This window comes from Somniosus microcephalus, chromosome 13, assembly GCF_052327205.1.
Source record: "Somniosus microcephalus isolate GS21.2 chromosome 13, FLI_Smic_1.0, whole genome shotgun sequence".
Lineage (NCBI taxonomy): Eukaryota > Metazoa > Chordata > Chondrichthyes > Squaliformes > Somniosidae > Somniosus > Somniosus microcephalus.
The window spans coordinates 128,609,090-128,626,589 of NC_140999.1; positions in this window are offsets into that span (position 1 = coordinate 128,609,090).

The window sequence follows — 17,500 nt, forward strand, 5'->3', positions numbered from 1 at the left end:
AGGTTGGTGAAATCCTCTTTTACAGTGAGGTGAACAGTGGAGGGTTCAGGAATGGGGACAATTTGTTCCTGGGCCACTTGAACTTCCGCCTCGGGTTTAAAGCAGAAACTGCTGTCATGCTGTCCATGCTGGTAGTGGGGCGCACCTGTGGTGACACAATATGTCCCACCTCCTATATATGCTACCTGTGGGGGAACATGGTCTTGTGCCATTACCTCCATGGTACAGTTTATAGGTTTTGCGCCAGCAGTCCTAAACCCGCACTGTGGTTTTGAATAGGCGTTCAAGTGCTGGGGACACAGTATTATGTGTGCTCCCTGGCTCCGGCACCCCGAGAGGTCAGTACCTGTCATAGCGTGCTCCCACTTTTATGACATAAGGTGGGACCGCTGTGAAACGGATGTGTGCACCCCCTTGAATGACTCCAATGTTCTCTACCCTGTATACCGGTGCAGGTCGGGCCATCCCACCCATGACCGGCATCCTTACTACTATACCCATGATCGTATGGTTTGACCGTCCACAATCTACTGGGACTGGGTAGGCCTCAGAAGCTAACCGGAGTTGGCACGGGCTTAATGCATTCTCAAACAGATGGAGGGCTGTGAGGTGCTTGTTGCTGATCCAGGAGGGGACTAAACCCTGTTTTAAATCTTCCAGATTACTGCGGCCCTTGTCGAGCAACCATGCCCCACACAGCACGCACACCTCGTTATGTGCAGCCTGATCCGAAGCATTTCTGTCCTCTCTTATGAGGGCATTTACGGTCTTTGCGTGCTTCTCCAGCTCAGCTATAATTTCTTTTAAATGGACCGTCATGGCCTGGTCCTCATGTAACTTTGAGCCTACTACCTTATTCTCATCCATTAAGATTTTCTTCAACTGTGTTTTTAAACCATTTATCTGTGTCTGCAATTCTATGTCATCCAAACTGTTGATGACAGAGGACCCTGTGTTAAACGCAGTAAAAACATCATTCCATGCTCCCCTTCTTTTCCTCCCCGTATTACCCAAAAACTCATGGTGTGTGGTGTACAGTTCTGTTTTGTCGACATTGGCAAAATCGAACTCGTAAAATTTCCTAAACATGTCTTTTAACAGGGCCTGGTATAGCTGTACTGTCTCTTTGGGGCACCACTCCGGTAAGTGTACCTCGGTGAGGTTTAAAATCACGGAGGCTACCGCGTAGTGTACCCCCGGTACAGCACCTGATCTGTAGGCACTAGTACCAGCCCATTCCCTGCTCCCTTGGTGGTAGCGGGGCACCCCTCCCTGTGTGCCCTTGCTGCCTGGGTGATGGGCAGGGGCTTTCGGGGGCGGGTTACAAGTTCAGTGGCATTGACTGGGATCGGGGAGTATGGGACCGCGCACGCCTTCAGGCTGGAATCCCACTTCACCCCCTCCTCGGCATCTTGCCACTGCCGGTGGAAAATGAAGGATATGCCTGTGGGGCAGACCTTCTCTGACCCCCACATACAGACATAAATCCCCTGATCCGGTTCTCACCACTTGTCCCAGCACACACTCAATCCCCCGTGAGTCCCTGTAATCGTCCGGTGGGTATTGTTCCCCAACCGTTCCCACCTGACTGTGGGGTTTCCCATATCCTTGCTCAGTTTTCTGAGCCACCACCACCTATCCAAAGGAATCTGTCCCTTGCATGTTAAACATACATGTTTCCCTACGATGACGCTGACCCTCGTGGCAACGACCTGTACCCTGGGGCACAGGAGGGAGGCCTCCCCGTACGTGAACCCGGTCTGGCTGGAGTACTGCATCAAATTGGGCCCCAACCACCCTGGCCACCTTCCCTTCTGGAAGTAGACGGCGAGCTCCTCCACATCCCATTCGCCACTTCCGTCGGTAACTATAGGTGCTCTATCTCCTGAGCACCCATAGATGTGGGATTCCTCCACGTCACCTCGCCTTCCAATGCTCAGTCCTATCAGGGCGAGTAGGAGTACGCCCCCCTTCATCTTGAAATCCTCTCTGCAAAGAGATACAAGAACATGTAGCCAAGTCCTGAGGAGATTCTCTGGCTTGGGTGAAGCATAGTCGAGTCTCGTGACGTCGACTCAATATAAACACTCTTAACAATACTACTACTTATTTAAATCTACCCATCACCTTGTTTAACTTAAACTGAACACCCAAACTTAATAATACCAAACTTAAATGACCTAAACTATATCCATCTGCCGCCCGCCTTCGGACGGCCAGCCTAATTCCTGTTCGGGCTGCGGAACACCACTCCCTTCGGTGTTGCCGCACTGTCCTGTACTTTCGGTCCCTCACAGCCTGTGGCTGCTGGCTGGGGACTTCTGCCCTCAGACCGATCCCTCACTCGAGAGGCTGCCCTTTTTAAATGGGGAGCCGGTGACCACGGTTTCCTTGGCTGGAGCGTCCATGGGGGCCTTCTAGGGACCTTGGCGGGTGGGGGTTTTCTGGCTGGTGGGCCTTTAACCCGAGCCACTGCCCCCTCTGGTGCGGTCTGTGGACTTACCACTACCGCCAGCTGGGGAACGTCTTCCTCAGGCTTTACCTCTCCTGAACCTGGGCTAGGGGCAGATAACTCTTCGCAGCCTGGTGCTACAGGCTGAGGGGCTCCGCCCCCAGGTCCCAAATCTGGGTCCGGAGCGGGGTCTTCGCCCTCGGGTCCCTCCTCCTCTAAACCTGGGTCAGGGGCGGGGTCTTCGCCCTCGTGTCCCTCCTCCTCTAAAGCTGGGTCAGGGGCGGGGTCTTTGCCCTCGGGTCCCTCCTCCTCTAAACCTGGGTCAGGGCGGGGTCTTCCCCCTCGGGTCCCTCCTCCTCTAAACCTGGGTCAGGGGCGGGGTCTTCGCCTTCGGGTCCCTCCTCCCCTAAACCTGGGTCAGGGGCGGGGTCTCCGCCCTCGGGTCCCACCTCATCTGAATCCCAGAAGAGTGGGGGAGTGTCCCAATCGGTGGGCGGGATGGCCCCTCCCCTTAAGCAAGCCACAGCGCCTGTCTGTGAACTGGCTCCTGCTGCAGGCTGAGGATTTCTATCCTCAGACCTTATCCCAACTGGCTGCTCCCTCCTCTCGGGCTTAAACAGATTACACTGATTAATATAACTAGCAGCCTGTTTTAAAGTCTCGTCCGCTGCCCTGAACGGGCCTTCTATGGACTCCCCTTTCTTTTTCCTTACCAGGACGGCCTTACAGATGGGATCTTAAGGGGCTTGGACCTGCTTTAGGTTCGGGGCCAAAGCTACCCACTGTGTGCCTCCCTTGTCCCGGACTGCGGCTACCGAACCTGCTCTACTGGGATCCCAGAACTCTCCTTCCCTGGCCCCCTGCTTGGTCACCCCGTTGGTCCTTTGGTTACCCTCCCACGTGGTAGGGAGGGATCCTAAATCTATGGCCAAAGGTTTGGCCATTTCCCCAGCCTGCTCATTCCCTGTGAATCCCATTAGGCCAAATGGGACCTCATTAGACCTGGGTGAATTGGTCGGGTCTTCCGAATGGACCACCGTGCTGGAAGCTCCAGTGTCCACCGAATATCTCCCCTGCACCGTCTCCACCCGCATCTTAACACAGGGCCTGCTCCCCTCATCGTTTTCAAGGGGACACAGGTCGGCAGGCTGCGCTGGTTCTAGTCAGGGCTGTGGGTTGGATGGGGTCAGAGCACCGGTAGCGGCTGCTACCCTCCCGTGGTCAGTCAATATGGACCTCATGGTATCCAAAAATGACTTGACCGCGGCGGGAGGGATTCCTGTCTCTGCCTTTTGGACTGGGGCTGTGGAGTTCTTTCCCTTGTTATCTTTCCAAGGATTTTTGCACTCCTTCCTCCAGTGACCATCTTTCCCACACCTGTAACAATTAAACTTTGTGCTAGAAGGGTTAGTCCCTTCCTGATTCCACTCCTTCCTACCCTGTCTGGGTTTTACCTCATGCACCTTCCCTTTAGGTGGGTGTGCATCGGTTCCCCTACCGTTCTTATAGGCTAGGGTCAACTGTCTGATCACCGTAAGTTCGGTGGTCAGGGGATTCTTGGGGTCGAACCAGACTTCCGCCTTGGCCCGGACCTGCGGCAAGCTGTTTGCCACCAGGTAACGGAGCCAATGGGTCAGCTGATCCCCGTTCAGGAATGCCCGGTTAGGTGTCCCAGGACAGGCACTCCGGTACACCGGCCATAACCTGTCCGCGAAAGCTTGCGGGGTTTCCCCTGCGAGCTGCACCGTCTTCTCCACACGGGAGAAAGGACTTCTCTCATTCATTCCCATGGCCTCCAGAACTTCATCACTGAGCGCCTCATACCCGCCCTGCCCCTTTTTACACTTGTCAGAGAGGGATTGGAGGAGTTTACTCTCCAAAGAGAACAGCAGCATTTTAGCCTGCTCAGCTCCATCGCATTCGTTGATGCTGGCTGCCTGTTCCACTTCCCTGAAGTGGACCGAGGGGTCTCCTTTCCCGGTGAGCCTTGGGATATGGCTCACCATAGCCCTAAGCTGTTGGGTGCTATAGGGTAATACGAACTGGTTTTGGAGGGGTCCCTCTTCCTCGCCATCTATGGGTAGGCCAAACCTCCAATGCCGGGCTGGGCACATCGGTCCTGGTTCTAGCCTCTCCTGCGGGGGTTGTTCCACCTCCGCTTCTACCCCTGACTTCAACCCCCCTTGCTGCCAGACCTCGCTAAAACCTGGCACTATGGGTGGTGGTTGCGGGACCTCTTGTTCCTCAACCAGGTCACCCCTTGGCACTACCTGTGGTGTCTGAACTGTTCTCCCCTCGTTCTCTGTGAAATCCGCCTGGCTTGCCTTCCAGGCTTATGAGGCACACCATGCCCTTTGCCTTCCTTAGGGCCAGGCTCAGGTTTTCTATCTGTTCCTTGCAGGGGCCATGATCTGTATCTTCAAACCCCTCTTCACTTGTCAACTTATAGGCTGCCTTTACTTCTTTTACCTTTTCCTCCTGTTCCATTACTTGTCTCGCTAGGCGGGCGTTCTTTTCCTGTAACCTCAACTCGTTACCCTTGGCTTCGGTGACTTGGCACTGTAGGTATTCCAACCTGGCCTTATGTTCTCCCATTAACTGCACCCTTTCCTGATTCAGGGCTTGCAATGCTACCAGTAACTTCTCCCCTGCTAGAGCTTTGTCCTGGACCTCCAGGACTGACTCCCTTATCTCGGCTGCCTGTGCTGCAACGAGCCTGTTCAGAAGCTGGACCTGCTTTTTGAAGCACATCAGCCAGACTGCCTTCTCTAGGGATTTCTTGTGTTCGTTTCCTTCTGTCCACTTAGCTGCGGCATCTACCGGACGCCCAGCCTTTAACAGATTGGTGATCCACTTCTTAATGATATTCACCTTACTAAACACATAATCAGAAATCCTTTCCTCCATCATGGTTTGCTCTTCCGAACCATTGTCTACTGTATCGCACCCCTGTTGCCGGTGTCCTGCCGTGGTCACCATTTCTGTAGGGGGTTTTGGCGTGTGCCCAGTCAGCTCTGCCCCTGACTGTCTCTGAGCGGTTCGAATCGCTCCCACACCCCCTGGGTTCTGGACACCGGACTTAGGTACAGGCGGCGATACAGAAAATCGAGTAGACAACTGGTTCAGTGCAAGAAAACCGTAATTTTTATTAAAGGCAAAACAAAATCACAACACTGAGAATTACTAGGATAATTACAGGCATATAAAAACAATACACTTATTTGGGAATGGGGAACAGACGGCACATTGAGGGAACAAACACATTATAATCCCCCTACCCTTGTCCCACCCCTAATGCCTAACTAGATTAAGCTATGAGGGGTTAGGGATTCATGCTCACCAATTCGAAAACCTGTTGATTCAACTGGTTGTGGGTTTTGGGGTTCGCTCTTGTTGTCCTTTGGGGTTCATCGTTGTCACGTGATCACAGGGCGCGGCGATGGAGTTGTTTGTGCGAAGCACCCTCCTTTTTCCTCCGTTAACGTCTTCGTTGGGTACTTTGTCGCGATGGGTCTTCTTCTTCTTCTGGCGGTTTGGCTGCCGACGGTTTTGTTGCGGTTGGGGCTCGGTTGGCGGTTTATATTGTCAATTGGTCTTCCTACCCATTCTTCGAATGCCAGCTTATAACTAGGCCGGGGTGTGTACCCGCTCGTCCCCAATGCATCTTTTCCGCTGCCCTTCTCTGCCTTTATCGGTTTTACCGTTTTTCTCGTCTTGTCTCGTCTCTTCTCGTCTCATCTCGTCTCGTCTCGCCTCATCTGCCCATTCGTGGCCCCGTATGTTCTGTGCCTATTTGAATCGGGTCTCATTCTCCTCCCGCGTTCGGCCCTCGGTGTAGTAATGGGCATCCTTGGTGTTGAGTGGCGCGGGGAGGGAGAAGAGAGCCCGCGACGAGGCATGATGCAAGAGGCAAGGGGCAAGAGTGAAGAGGCAAGAGGCCTTGGCTACTGGTGGGCCTACAATTATACCCGGTTCTTCATCCCTTATCTGCGCGCCAAATCAGGTCAGTCCTTTGTCTAACTTTTGGTGGTCTCGTCCAAAGTGATTACGGTCATCCACTTTAACGGCTTTTGGGGTGGTTGTCTCCTGGTTTAATGGCTCCGATATCCTGGCTGTTTGTTATTTATGAAATTTAATTGTCCTTTTCCTGGCTTGGTGGCTACTGTGAGCTGTTACCGATTATGTATGCAGAAACTTAATGGCCTCAAGATTAGGCCCATTCTGACTTGATCTGTTCCAAGATGAAGAATGCATATTCTGTGTTTACCTAGCCGTCTGGCTTCACAAAGTCTTTCACATATTCATGCATGTTAGGTTTTGTTTCAGGTTTTGAAAGAGCCTGCCTTTTGCAGGGCCTTGCTTTTAAAATCCTGTACATTTTGGTCACGAGGTTACAGAAGCCATTTTGGGTACCCTTTTTAATAACTTGTCCATACAGAGTCCCTTCATCTATAACTTTTGGGGAATGTGGGAATTTTGAGAACCCTACAGGCATCGCTGGCAAAGCCAGCATTTATTGCCCATCCCTAGTTGCCCTTGAGAAGGTGGTGGCAAGCCGCCTTCTTAAACCATTGCAGTCCATGTGGGGAAGGTACTTCCACAGTGCTGTTAGGGAGGGAGTTCCAGGATTTTGACCCAGCGACGATGAAGGATCGGCGATATATTTCCATGTCTGGATGGTGTGTAACTTGGAGGGGACCTTGCAGGTGATGTATTCCCATGCGCTTGCTGCCCTTGTCCTTCTTGGTGGTAGAGGTCATGGGTTTGGGAGGTGCTGTCGAAGAAGCCTTGGTGAGTTGCTGCAGTGCATCTTGTAGATGGTACACACTGTAGCCACGGTACGCCGGTGGTGGAGGGAGTGAATGTTTAAGGTGGTGGATGGGGTGTCAATCAAGCAGATTGCTTTGTCCTGGATGGTGACGAGCTCTTGAGTGCTTTTGGAGCTGCACTCATCCAGACATGTAGAGAATATTCCATCAAATTCATGACTTGTGCCTTGTAGATGGTGGAACGGCTTTGGGGAGTCAGGGGGTGAGACACTCGCTGCAGAAAACCCAGCCTCTGGCCCACTTTTGTTGTCACTCTATTTATGTGGCTGGTCCAGTTAAGTTTCTGGTCAATGGTGACCCCCCAGGATGTTGATGGTGGGGGATTTGGCGATGGTAATGCCATTGAATGTCAAGGGGAGGTGGGTAGACTCACACTTTTTGAAGGTAGTCATTACCTGGCACATTTGTGGCGTGAATGCTACCTGCCACTTATCAGCCCAAGCCTAAATGTCGTCCAGGTCTTGCTGCATGCGGGCATGGACTGCTTCATTTTCTGAGGAGTTGCGAATGGAACTGAACACTGTGCAATCATCAGCGAATATCCCCACTTCTGACCTTATGATGGAGTGAAGGTCATTGATGAAGCAGCTGAAGATGATTGGGCCTAGGACACTGCCCTGAGGAACTCCTGCAGCGATGTCCTAGCGCTGTGATGATTGACCTACAACAACCACAACTATCTTCTCTTGTGCTAGGTGTACCTCCAGCCATTGGAGAGTTTTTCCCCTGATTCCCATTGACTTCAACTTTACTAGAACTCCTTGATGCCACACTTGGTCAAATGCTGCCTTGATGCCAAGGGCTGTCACTCTCACCTCCCTCTCTGGAATTCAACTCTTTTGCCCATGTTTGGACCAAGGCTTACTCCTTATCTTTAGACTGTGACCCCTGGTTCTGGACTCCCCCGCCATCGGGAACATCCTTCCTGCATCTAGTCTGTCTAGTCCTGTTAGAATTTTATAAGTTTCAATGAGATCCCCTCTCATTCTTCTAAACTCTTCTAAAATATGATGACTGTGAGAGGCTGGACAGTTGCAGATGATATGCATTACAGTGTAGCTTGACGTAATCAAGCTGGTGGAATGTATATTTTTCACTGGTTCTTGAAGGAGTGCAAGTAATAGTCAGAAACCCTGTTCAGGTAAGCCCCTGGCCTCGAAATCCCTGATGCGCACAACTCTTACCAAGATCACTTATTTCAAGAGTTTGCTGCTCCAGCTCTGATATAACCAAGTAGTTGTTTGGTTCTCCTCCAATCCAACTCTCCTCCCTGGTGTTGTGCACTGTTTTCTCCTGCAGAAAGAGAGGGCCAGAGTTACAAGAGAGTGCATGTGTGGGGCTTCTGTTTGCATTGCATATGCTGAGAGGGAGAAGCAACAAGATGCAAACAGGATGGGGAGATGTTGGATGGAAAGCAAATGTCTGAAGTGTGAAGTGAGGAAGAAGTAATGAGGGAAGTTGATGGTCCTGCAAAAGCTGCCAGGTGAGAACAGAATGCTGCTGGTGGCTGTTGTGAAGGGAGCAAGGAAAAGATGCGTGTGTGTTTGGAATGAGAACGAGAGGTGGTGTAGTGTGCCCTTCTGATGGGTGTTGAAGGAAGTGATGGAGGGGTAGGAATAGATCAGAGTGCAAGAGAGGGGGGTGAAGGACTTGCTGCCATGGGTTCTTGAGAAAGATGGAGAAATGAGGAGCTTTACTCACCTTTGCTATTCTCGTGAGGTAATTGAAGCACTTCCAGCACTGGGTCCAGACTGGGGGGGGTTACATTCTTGGAGCTTACAACTTCTGTCATCCCTCCCCATATTTGATGCACATCATAGAATAAGACATAGAATGATAGAGCACAGAAGGAAGCCATTCAGCCCATCATGCCTGTGCATGTTTAGGAACCCTCCTTCTAACACTGGGATACGGGTCTTCCCTCCTCACCCACACCTCTTCCAGCGGCACCTCCAGGGTGTCTTCAGAGAATCTGGAGCTTGCCTTCAACTCATTCTTCCCACTCCTCCTTTCAGACATTTCCAGGCAGAAAGGAATGCAACCTCCCTTTAAGACCGTGTATTTGCGCTTTAAGTAGGCCTCTGGAGGGTAGCCCAGAAATTTCACTAATCAAGTGGGCAGGTTTCCTGTTCAGCCACAAATCGGGTAGGAAACCCGCCTGTCAGATTTAAATCAGGCTAGGGTGTTAAAATATCCCGGGCCTGAAATTTTCTGCAGCGAGCACATTTCACAGTCGCAACTCCCCCCACCTGCCCGAAACCCACCTGAGGTTAAAATCGACCCCTTTAGCTTCAGTGGCAAAACTAACATTTGTGCAGGCATGATGGGCTGAATGACCTCTTTCTGTGCTGGAGTTCCTATGGTGGATTCCCCACTCAGGCCTGAGTTAAAATTACAGTCAGGTCTCAATGATGTCATCAGGCCGTAACATGCATATGTAGAGAATAACCCTGTTAGATCCGGGCGTGTGTCCTTGCTGCCTGCTCAGGAGAGCAGGTTAACATTGCAGATGTTGTGAACATGGCGGCTTTCGCTCAGATAACAGTCAGGGTGATTTTAACTGTCCCCCCACCAGGTTTCTACTGAGCGAGTAGGGTTAAAATCACCCCCTATGATTCTATGAAAAAAACCTCTGTGGTTATAACTTACACAACCACTGAAGTCAATACATTGCACAATAATTTTGCATATCCAAATCAAATTTGTTTAATGTCGTCAAAACTTTGCCCTAAAGTGTTGCATCAGTCCTTAGTTATTTCACATGAAACCCACAAAGGTGTTTTAATAGTTTCTGTACTTGCCACATACATTAGTAATTTGATATGAGTAAGAAAGATGGACAGGTTACACACCTAGGTGGCTCTTTGTGGTGAAATAATAGAAACAAATTAGTAAGTTCCAATGTAATGAATTCTTCTTATTTCTTCTTCTTCTTAACAAAATAGCAACAGCCTACGGTGTTCATTACATTCAGAGATATGTGTCAGAGCACTTTACAGGGCAGTGGATAGCAGTCAGAGGCAGGGAGGGGAAAGGAAAATGGGAGTTTTCCATGTCATCAGCAGGTCCTATTCTGGAAAGAGTGCTTACTAACAGTCAACAGTTACCATAAGTAAAGTTTTTATGTTTCTTGTTTCATTTAGGTTTGTGAAAAACGGTTATTTTGTGTCAAGAGGTTGTGTGGAGAGACTGAGATTGTTCTCCTTAGAGCAGAGAAGGTTAAGGGGAGATTTATTAGAGGTGTTCAAAATTATGAAGGGTTTTGCTGGTGTAGATAGGGAGAAACTGTTTCCACTGGCAGGAGGGTTGGTAACCAGAAGACACAGATTTAAGATAATTGGCAAAAGAACCAGAGGAGAGGTGAGAAGTCCGATTATGCAGCGAGTTTTTATTATCTGGAATGCATTGCCTGAAAGGGCAGTGGAAGCAGATTCAATAGTAACTTTCAAAAGGGATTTAGTTTACACTTGAAATGGAAAACATTTCAGGGCTATGGGGAAAGAGCAGGGGAGTGGGACTAATTGGATCACTCTTTCAAAGAGCTGGCACAGGTACAATGGGCCGAATGGTCTCCTTCTGCTCTGTATGATTCTATGATTCCATGTTTCTTCAAATAAAATTCCATCCAAAGAGGCTGAACATGAAAGTTAGCTGCACCAGTTGATTTCAAAAACAAAAAGTTAATCCAAGTGGATTGTATAGTTGTAATAATACAGTAGCGGGTAGGAGTGGAAAAATTGTGGCATGATTGCTGACATCTAATATCACTGTCACAGGCCATTATCCATTTTAACTTAATGTATTTGTGTCAAAAATTACAACAGGGACTCCAATCTATTGAACAACTAATATTATATAATTGAGCTCCTCAGGCAATTTGATGTCTGACTGTCCAACTCGGACCCATCCATTGTCAGGATCATAATTGATTAGCTATGCATGAGCCCAGTATTCATCTCAATCCCCTTGTCTGGCTGACATGAATCTCAAATCCAGCCCCCTCCCATCTGATGTTTGGCTGTTGCAATCTGTTCCTTGAGGAACAATTTTTCGAATGCTTTCCTGGCTGCCTTCTACTATCTACCAGTTATAATTCATTCAGAATGCAGTGGCCCTTATTCTCATCTACTCAAAGAGCTAGATTTTAATTTTCATCATTGGGCCTGTTACATGCCATTCCCAATTAACCACCTATGTCAAAATGGAAAGGAAAATCAAGCGGGTGTATAACGAGTGGACAGTTCGGTGCTGCTATTTTTTTCTGCCCAGCAGTGACAGTTAATATCTACTCCAAAGGGTTAAACCCCACTGGCAGCTCCAGTGACTATCCATGCCCCAGCTGTCCTCACTGACAAATCCTCCCTGCCCATGACCCACTCTACCTCCATGATCTCTTCCATTTGTTAGTCTCCTTATGCACCCTCCACTCCTGTGACACCAGTTTACTCTTCAATCCACATTCTCCACTCCATGATCGGTAACTGCTCTTCAGCCACTATGGCACCCCCCCCCCATCCTCTGAAACTCCCTCACTAAATCCCTCCACCCTGCTTATAACAACCTATTTATCAACCCTCCTTTCGCTCTCACCCCCGAGCTTTCATTTTCCCCTCATTTCCTTATCTTCAGTGCCCACTTTTATCTTCTGTCCTGTAGTTTGCTTCAAGGCAATTTCAGTGTATGAGGAGGAATGCACGGAAATGTAGGCTGATGTTGAATTCTTGACATTTTTCCTACTTCGTCATTTATTTAGATAACCCAATGATAACCTTTTACTGAAGATTTCTGTGATACTTATAACTGTAACTGACGAGAGAATTCCCTCTTATCATACGTCTCTTTGCAAAAACTTTGATGTATTATTTGCATCCTTCTTTTTAATGTCTGCTATTTCTCTGAACAAAGATAAGTACCTGGTGAATTCATGGTGAACAGAATAGTATTAAATTAGAAAGCAGTTCAGTGCAGCTCACTTGAGGCACTTCCGTTGTTGCCCAGCTCTTTATTTTTAAAGAAAGAAAAACTTGCATTTATATAGCCTCGGGATGTCCCACTGAAATAATTGGCCTAAGTGTGGTAAAGATAAGAGCCCATTTGCGCTTTATAAACTTGGCCCAGTTCCACTAATATGCAGGTGCAACATAAATGAAAGGAAACATTTGTAAGTTATACATTTGTCAGTGCAAATTTGAATTAGAACTGCAATAGCTAGTTGTAAACAAGAAAAAAACATGCTTAAACAAAGCTATGAGTTCTGATGAAAGGCCCCACCTACAGGTGATGTCTGACTTACTGTGCACTTTCAGCACATTTATACATCACATTTCCATCTCCTCCTGAGAAAAATAGATTTCGCAATTTACACCTTTTAGTCATCCAGAGTTGTTTGTGCATGTGCACTAATTTGTGAAGGTGCAAGAGAAAGGCACCAACTTGATCCAGCCACCTAAAAATGTATAGCTTGACAATCTGGTAATTTGGCCATTGGTATTCTGTGGGTAGAGGCCCAAGAACCTGGAAGTGGACCTTCAAAACGATTTCCCTCCCAGTGAGGAAGGTGCCACCAAAAATAGATTCTGCACAGCACAGAATGTCCAGTGTTCAGTATGTGTGTAATTGTGTTGAAAGCATTTTAGTGCTAATGTTAGCCATTATACATTGTAAGCCAAATACACTGAAGGAAAAAGAGCAATCATGTGCCTGAAGTTTGAACACAGTGGGGGAAAAATTGGGTATCGCCCATTTTGGGGCACTAATATCGGTGCCAACTGCAAAATTCTCCTCCATCGTCCCTGGCGGTGATTTGAGCACTAAATCAGGCACTACACACCTCTCTTAAGGTGCTAATGTCAGGGAGCGAGGTTCTACCTCAGAACGCTACCAAAGCTCAGGTGATGTCAGTTACCATGGAAGCCAGACAGACTGGCGCCATCTAGTTCTTAAAGGGGAGGGGCCATCTTGCTGGCCAGCCACACCCTGCTCATTGCAGCCTTGAATCTCGGCCTGGAGAGACCTCTAAAGCAATTGTGTTGGAAGCACTAATGGATAGGCCCAGGGAAAGAGCTCGGCACTCAGGAACCTCAAAAGTGGTGCTGAGGACCAAAACTCCTTAGGACAGCGTTAAATCTCTCCAGACGTCTCTCGCCCCCTCAACCTGCGTGAACCAAAAATTTTGCTGCAAGAAAAGGCGGGATGCGCCTGCCTTTAAATAGTGATCCCCCAGCCCCTTCCAGACTTGAAAACATTCCTCTCTACCTGTCGTTCCTAGCGGCAGGCGCTAAGGCAGAGGGCTTGACTCAATTTCCGGTCCAGGCGCTACTGGGGCATTACATGCTTGCATGATGTCATGATCTGTGGGCGCAGGAGATCGTGGCAGTAGTGTTTAGCGCAGCGCAAAGTGACTCGTCAATTTCGTGAGTGGTGCTAAAATCACCGCGCTCGGGTGCTAAGTTGCTAGCGCTCCGTTAGTACCCCCCCGAGGCACTAATGGGAGGCACTAACCAACTGAATTTTTCCCCCAGTATGAGCAGGTCACGTTTGTTAATTGAACAGAAGGTATATTGGCCTCGTAAGGGGTACAGTGCAGATAGAACCATACTGGAGCTTAATGGGTTAAGTTATGAGGACAGATTGCATAAACGTGGCTTATATTCCCTTGAGTTTAAAAGGTTGAGGGGTGATCCAATTGAGTTGTTTAAAATGATAAAGGGTTTCAACAGCAGAGATACACAGAAACTATTTCCTCTGGTGGGGAATCCCAAACAAGGGGGCACAAGCTTAAAATTAGAGATAGATCATTTCAGAGTGAAATTGGGAAGCATTTTTCACACATAATGGCCCATATTTTCCGATCGGAGGTTTCCTGTGTGCGGAGGCCTCCGATCTGGAAAAAATCTACGGACTTACCTGAGGTTTCCTGAGGTGCGTATACTTGCGCTCCTGGGCTTCTCCAAACTTGAAATGTGCAGGGCTCACATATCCCAGAGGCGCAGGCAGTTCGCAAGCGTCCCTGGGATCACGTGGGCCATGGGGAGCCTATAGGAGAAGGGAATCTCCCTTCATACACTTGACAGATAGACCTGTCAAATATATGAATGGCGATCACCCCAAAAACACTGTAAAACATTAAATAAATTTAAAAAAACACATTTTTAAAATGAGTTGAAATGACAATAAATTAAATATTATAAACAAAAATGTTATTTCTGGAAAAAAAAATTCAAGTTTTTACAGGGCGAAAATTAAGCTTACCTTTTTTAAAAGTATTTTTAAATGATAAATGAGTGAAAATTTTTTCAACTCTAATGCTGGTAGAAGCAAGCCTTACGCCTGCTTTTACCAGGCGTAAGATTTCTAAGGGTTTTCTGCGGGCAGAGGGAACCAGAAAGCAGAACTCTCCCCCCACAGAGGCCTTTCTCTAGGGCAGGCGTCTGATCTGTCAAGAGCATTCTTGACAGATCGTCAATGCCGGTTTTCAGCGCATATGCATGGCATGCCTGAAACTGGCATTTCCAATGTCCCTACGGGTGTGTACACAGCTCATACACACCCGTAGGGATCGGAATATACGGCCCAATGTAGTGGAAACCTGGAACACTCTCTCCCCAAAAGACTGTGGATTCTAGGCCTATTAAAATTTGTGAGACTGAGATTGATAGATTTTTGTTGGCTAAGGGATATGGAGCAAAATGGGGTAAATGGTTGAGGTACAGATCAGCCGTGACCAATGCTCCCTCTAATTTTTTTGGGCGCTGCCTTTAAGGGTGATGTGCCTCAATGAATCTGAGACTCAACGTTAACGGAGCAAAGCAAGGCTTTTATTAACTCAGAAAGTAATACACAGTGGAGAAGTGTCTCTCATCCAGAGATCTGCTGTACTGCCTGTGAGACACGCTGGGGCCTGCTTAAGTAGGGGCCAGGTATGGGCGGAGCCCTACACACAATACAATACAGGTAAGGAAATGAAACTGAAACTAAACTCCCCTGCTTGTCACAGTCACAGGCACAATCAAACACAGAGAATACAGAGTGCCTGATGAATGGCATATTTCATCACATTCACCCCTTCTACAGATTTAGTCTGTTCGGGGGTTTGATAGTCCTCTGTGACCGACGTAGCTGTTGTGGTGCCACGGGTGTCGGCTGGGTGTCCCCGGTGGCCTCCTGGGTCTCTGCCGGTGGCGCCGCCAGGGTTGTTGAAGGGGTAGTTGGTGGGGGCACCGTTGGTCGATGTTCTTCCGGGGGTGATGAAAGGATAGTGGGTGGGTAAGAGTTGCTGTGATCGTTGTTGCTGTTGTTGTCGTGGTTGTTGTCGTTACCAGCTGGGGCGATGTCTTTTATGGACACGGTGTCCTCCCTTCCGTCGGCGTGCCGGACATACGCGTATTGGGGGTTGGCGTGGAGTAGGTGCACTGACTCCACGAGAGGGTCCATCTTGTGGCCCCTCACATGCCTTCGTACAAATACCGGACCTGGGGTGGAGAGCCATGATGGCATGGATACGCCTGAGGTGGATTTCCGGGGAAAGACAAACATTCGTTCATGGGGCGTGGCATTAGTGGCAGTACACAATAGCGACCGTATCGAATGGAGCACATCTGGGAGGACTTCCTGCCAGCGGGAGATAGGGAGGCCCTTGGTCCTTAGAGCTAGAGTGACTGCTTTCCATACTGTCCCGTTCTCTCGCTCCACCTGGCCATTACCCTGGGGGTTGTAGCTGGTGGTACGGCTCGTGGCGATCCCCCTGGACAGCATGTACTGGCATAGCTCTTCACTCATGAAGGACGCCCCCCTATCCGTATGGATGTAGCTCGGCATACCGAACAGGCAGAACAGGCTGTTGAGGCATTTAATGACCGTGGCGCTGGTCATGTCTGGGCAGGGGAAGGCGAATGGGAAACGGGAGTATTCGTCCACAATGTTCAGGAAGTAAACATTGCGGTCGACTGACGGGAGGGGGCCCTTGAAATCTAAGCTGAGCCGCTCAGAGGGCCGTGTAGCTTTGATTAAGTGGGCTCTATCTGGGTGGTAGAACCGAGGCTTGCACTCAGTGCAAGTGCGGCAGTTCCTGGTCAGAGACCGAACTTCCTCAATCGAGTAGGGTAAGTTGCGGGACTTTATGAAGTGGAACAGCCGTGTGACCCCTGGGTGGCAGAGGTCGTTGTGGAAGGTCTGTAGCCGATCCCCGGTGGCGCTGGCACACATCCCTCGTGAGAGGGCGTCGGGGGATTCGTTAAGGGCCCCTGGCCGGTAAATGATGTCATACTCGAAGGTGGCGAGCTCGATCCGCCACCTGAGAATCTTATCATTTTTAATCTTCCCCTTCTGTTTATTATTAAACATAAACGCTACCGACCGCTGGTCGGTAAGTAGGGTGAAGCGTTTGCCGGCTAGGTAGTGGTGCCAGTGGCGCACTGCCTCCACGATGGCTTGGGCCTCCTTTTCCACGGAGGAGTGTCTGATCTCGGGCCCTTGGAGGGTCCTCGAGAAGAAAGCTACGGGCCGCCCCGCCTGGTTGAGGGTGGCCGCCAAGGCAAAGTCAGACGCATCACTTTCCACTTGAAAGGGAGTGTTCTTGTCCACGGGCAGCGCGGGCTGAAGAGTAGGTGTCCGAGTTTCTCTGGGCCAAATCCAGGGATCGCGCTGTGTCCACAGCCTGTTTCAGGTCCAATCCCGTTTTTTCCAGTAGTCTCTGCCGGATGTAAATGGAGCTGAGGCCTGTGATAAAGGCATCACGAACAAGCTCATCAGTGTACACTGCGGCTTTTACATCTTGGCACTTGCAGTCTTTGCCAAGCGTTTTCAGGGTGACTAGGAACTCATCCAGCGATTCCCCAGGTCGCTGTGTGCGAGTAGCGAGCAGATGCCTAGCGTACACCTCGTTCGTAGGCTGCTGGTAATGCGCCTTTAGGATGTCGCAGGCAGCCGGGTACGTGTCGGCGTCTTGGATGAGGGGGTAAACCCGGTGGCTTACCCAATTCCGCAGGATTCCGAGTTTCATACTTTCAACATCTGTAGCGTCTGTGATGGCTGCGGAATTGTCCAGGAAGAATTCCATACACTTAAACCAGTGTCCGAATCGTGCCGATGCGTCCGACGCATGCGGGTCCAAATCCAAACGTTCGGGTTTCAAGAGTTGATCCATCGCGTTGAAAATTGAGTTAATAAAATTGATGTGCCTCAATGAATCCGAGACTCAACGTTAACGGAGCAAAGCAAG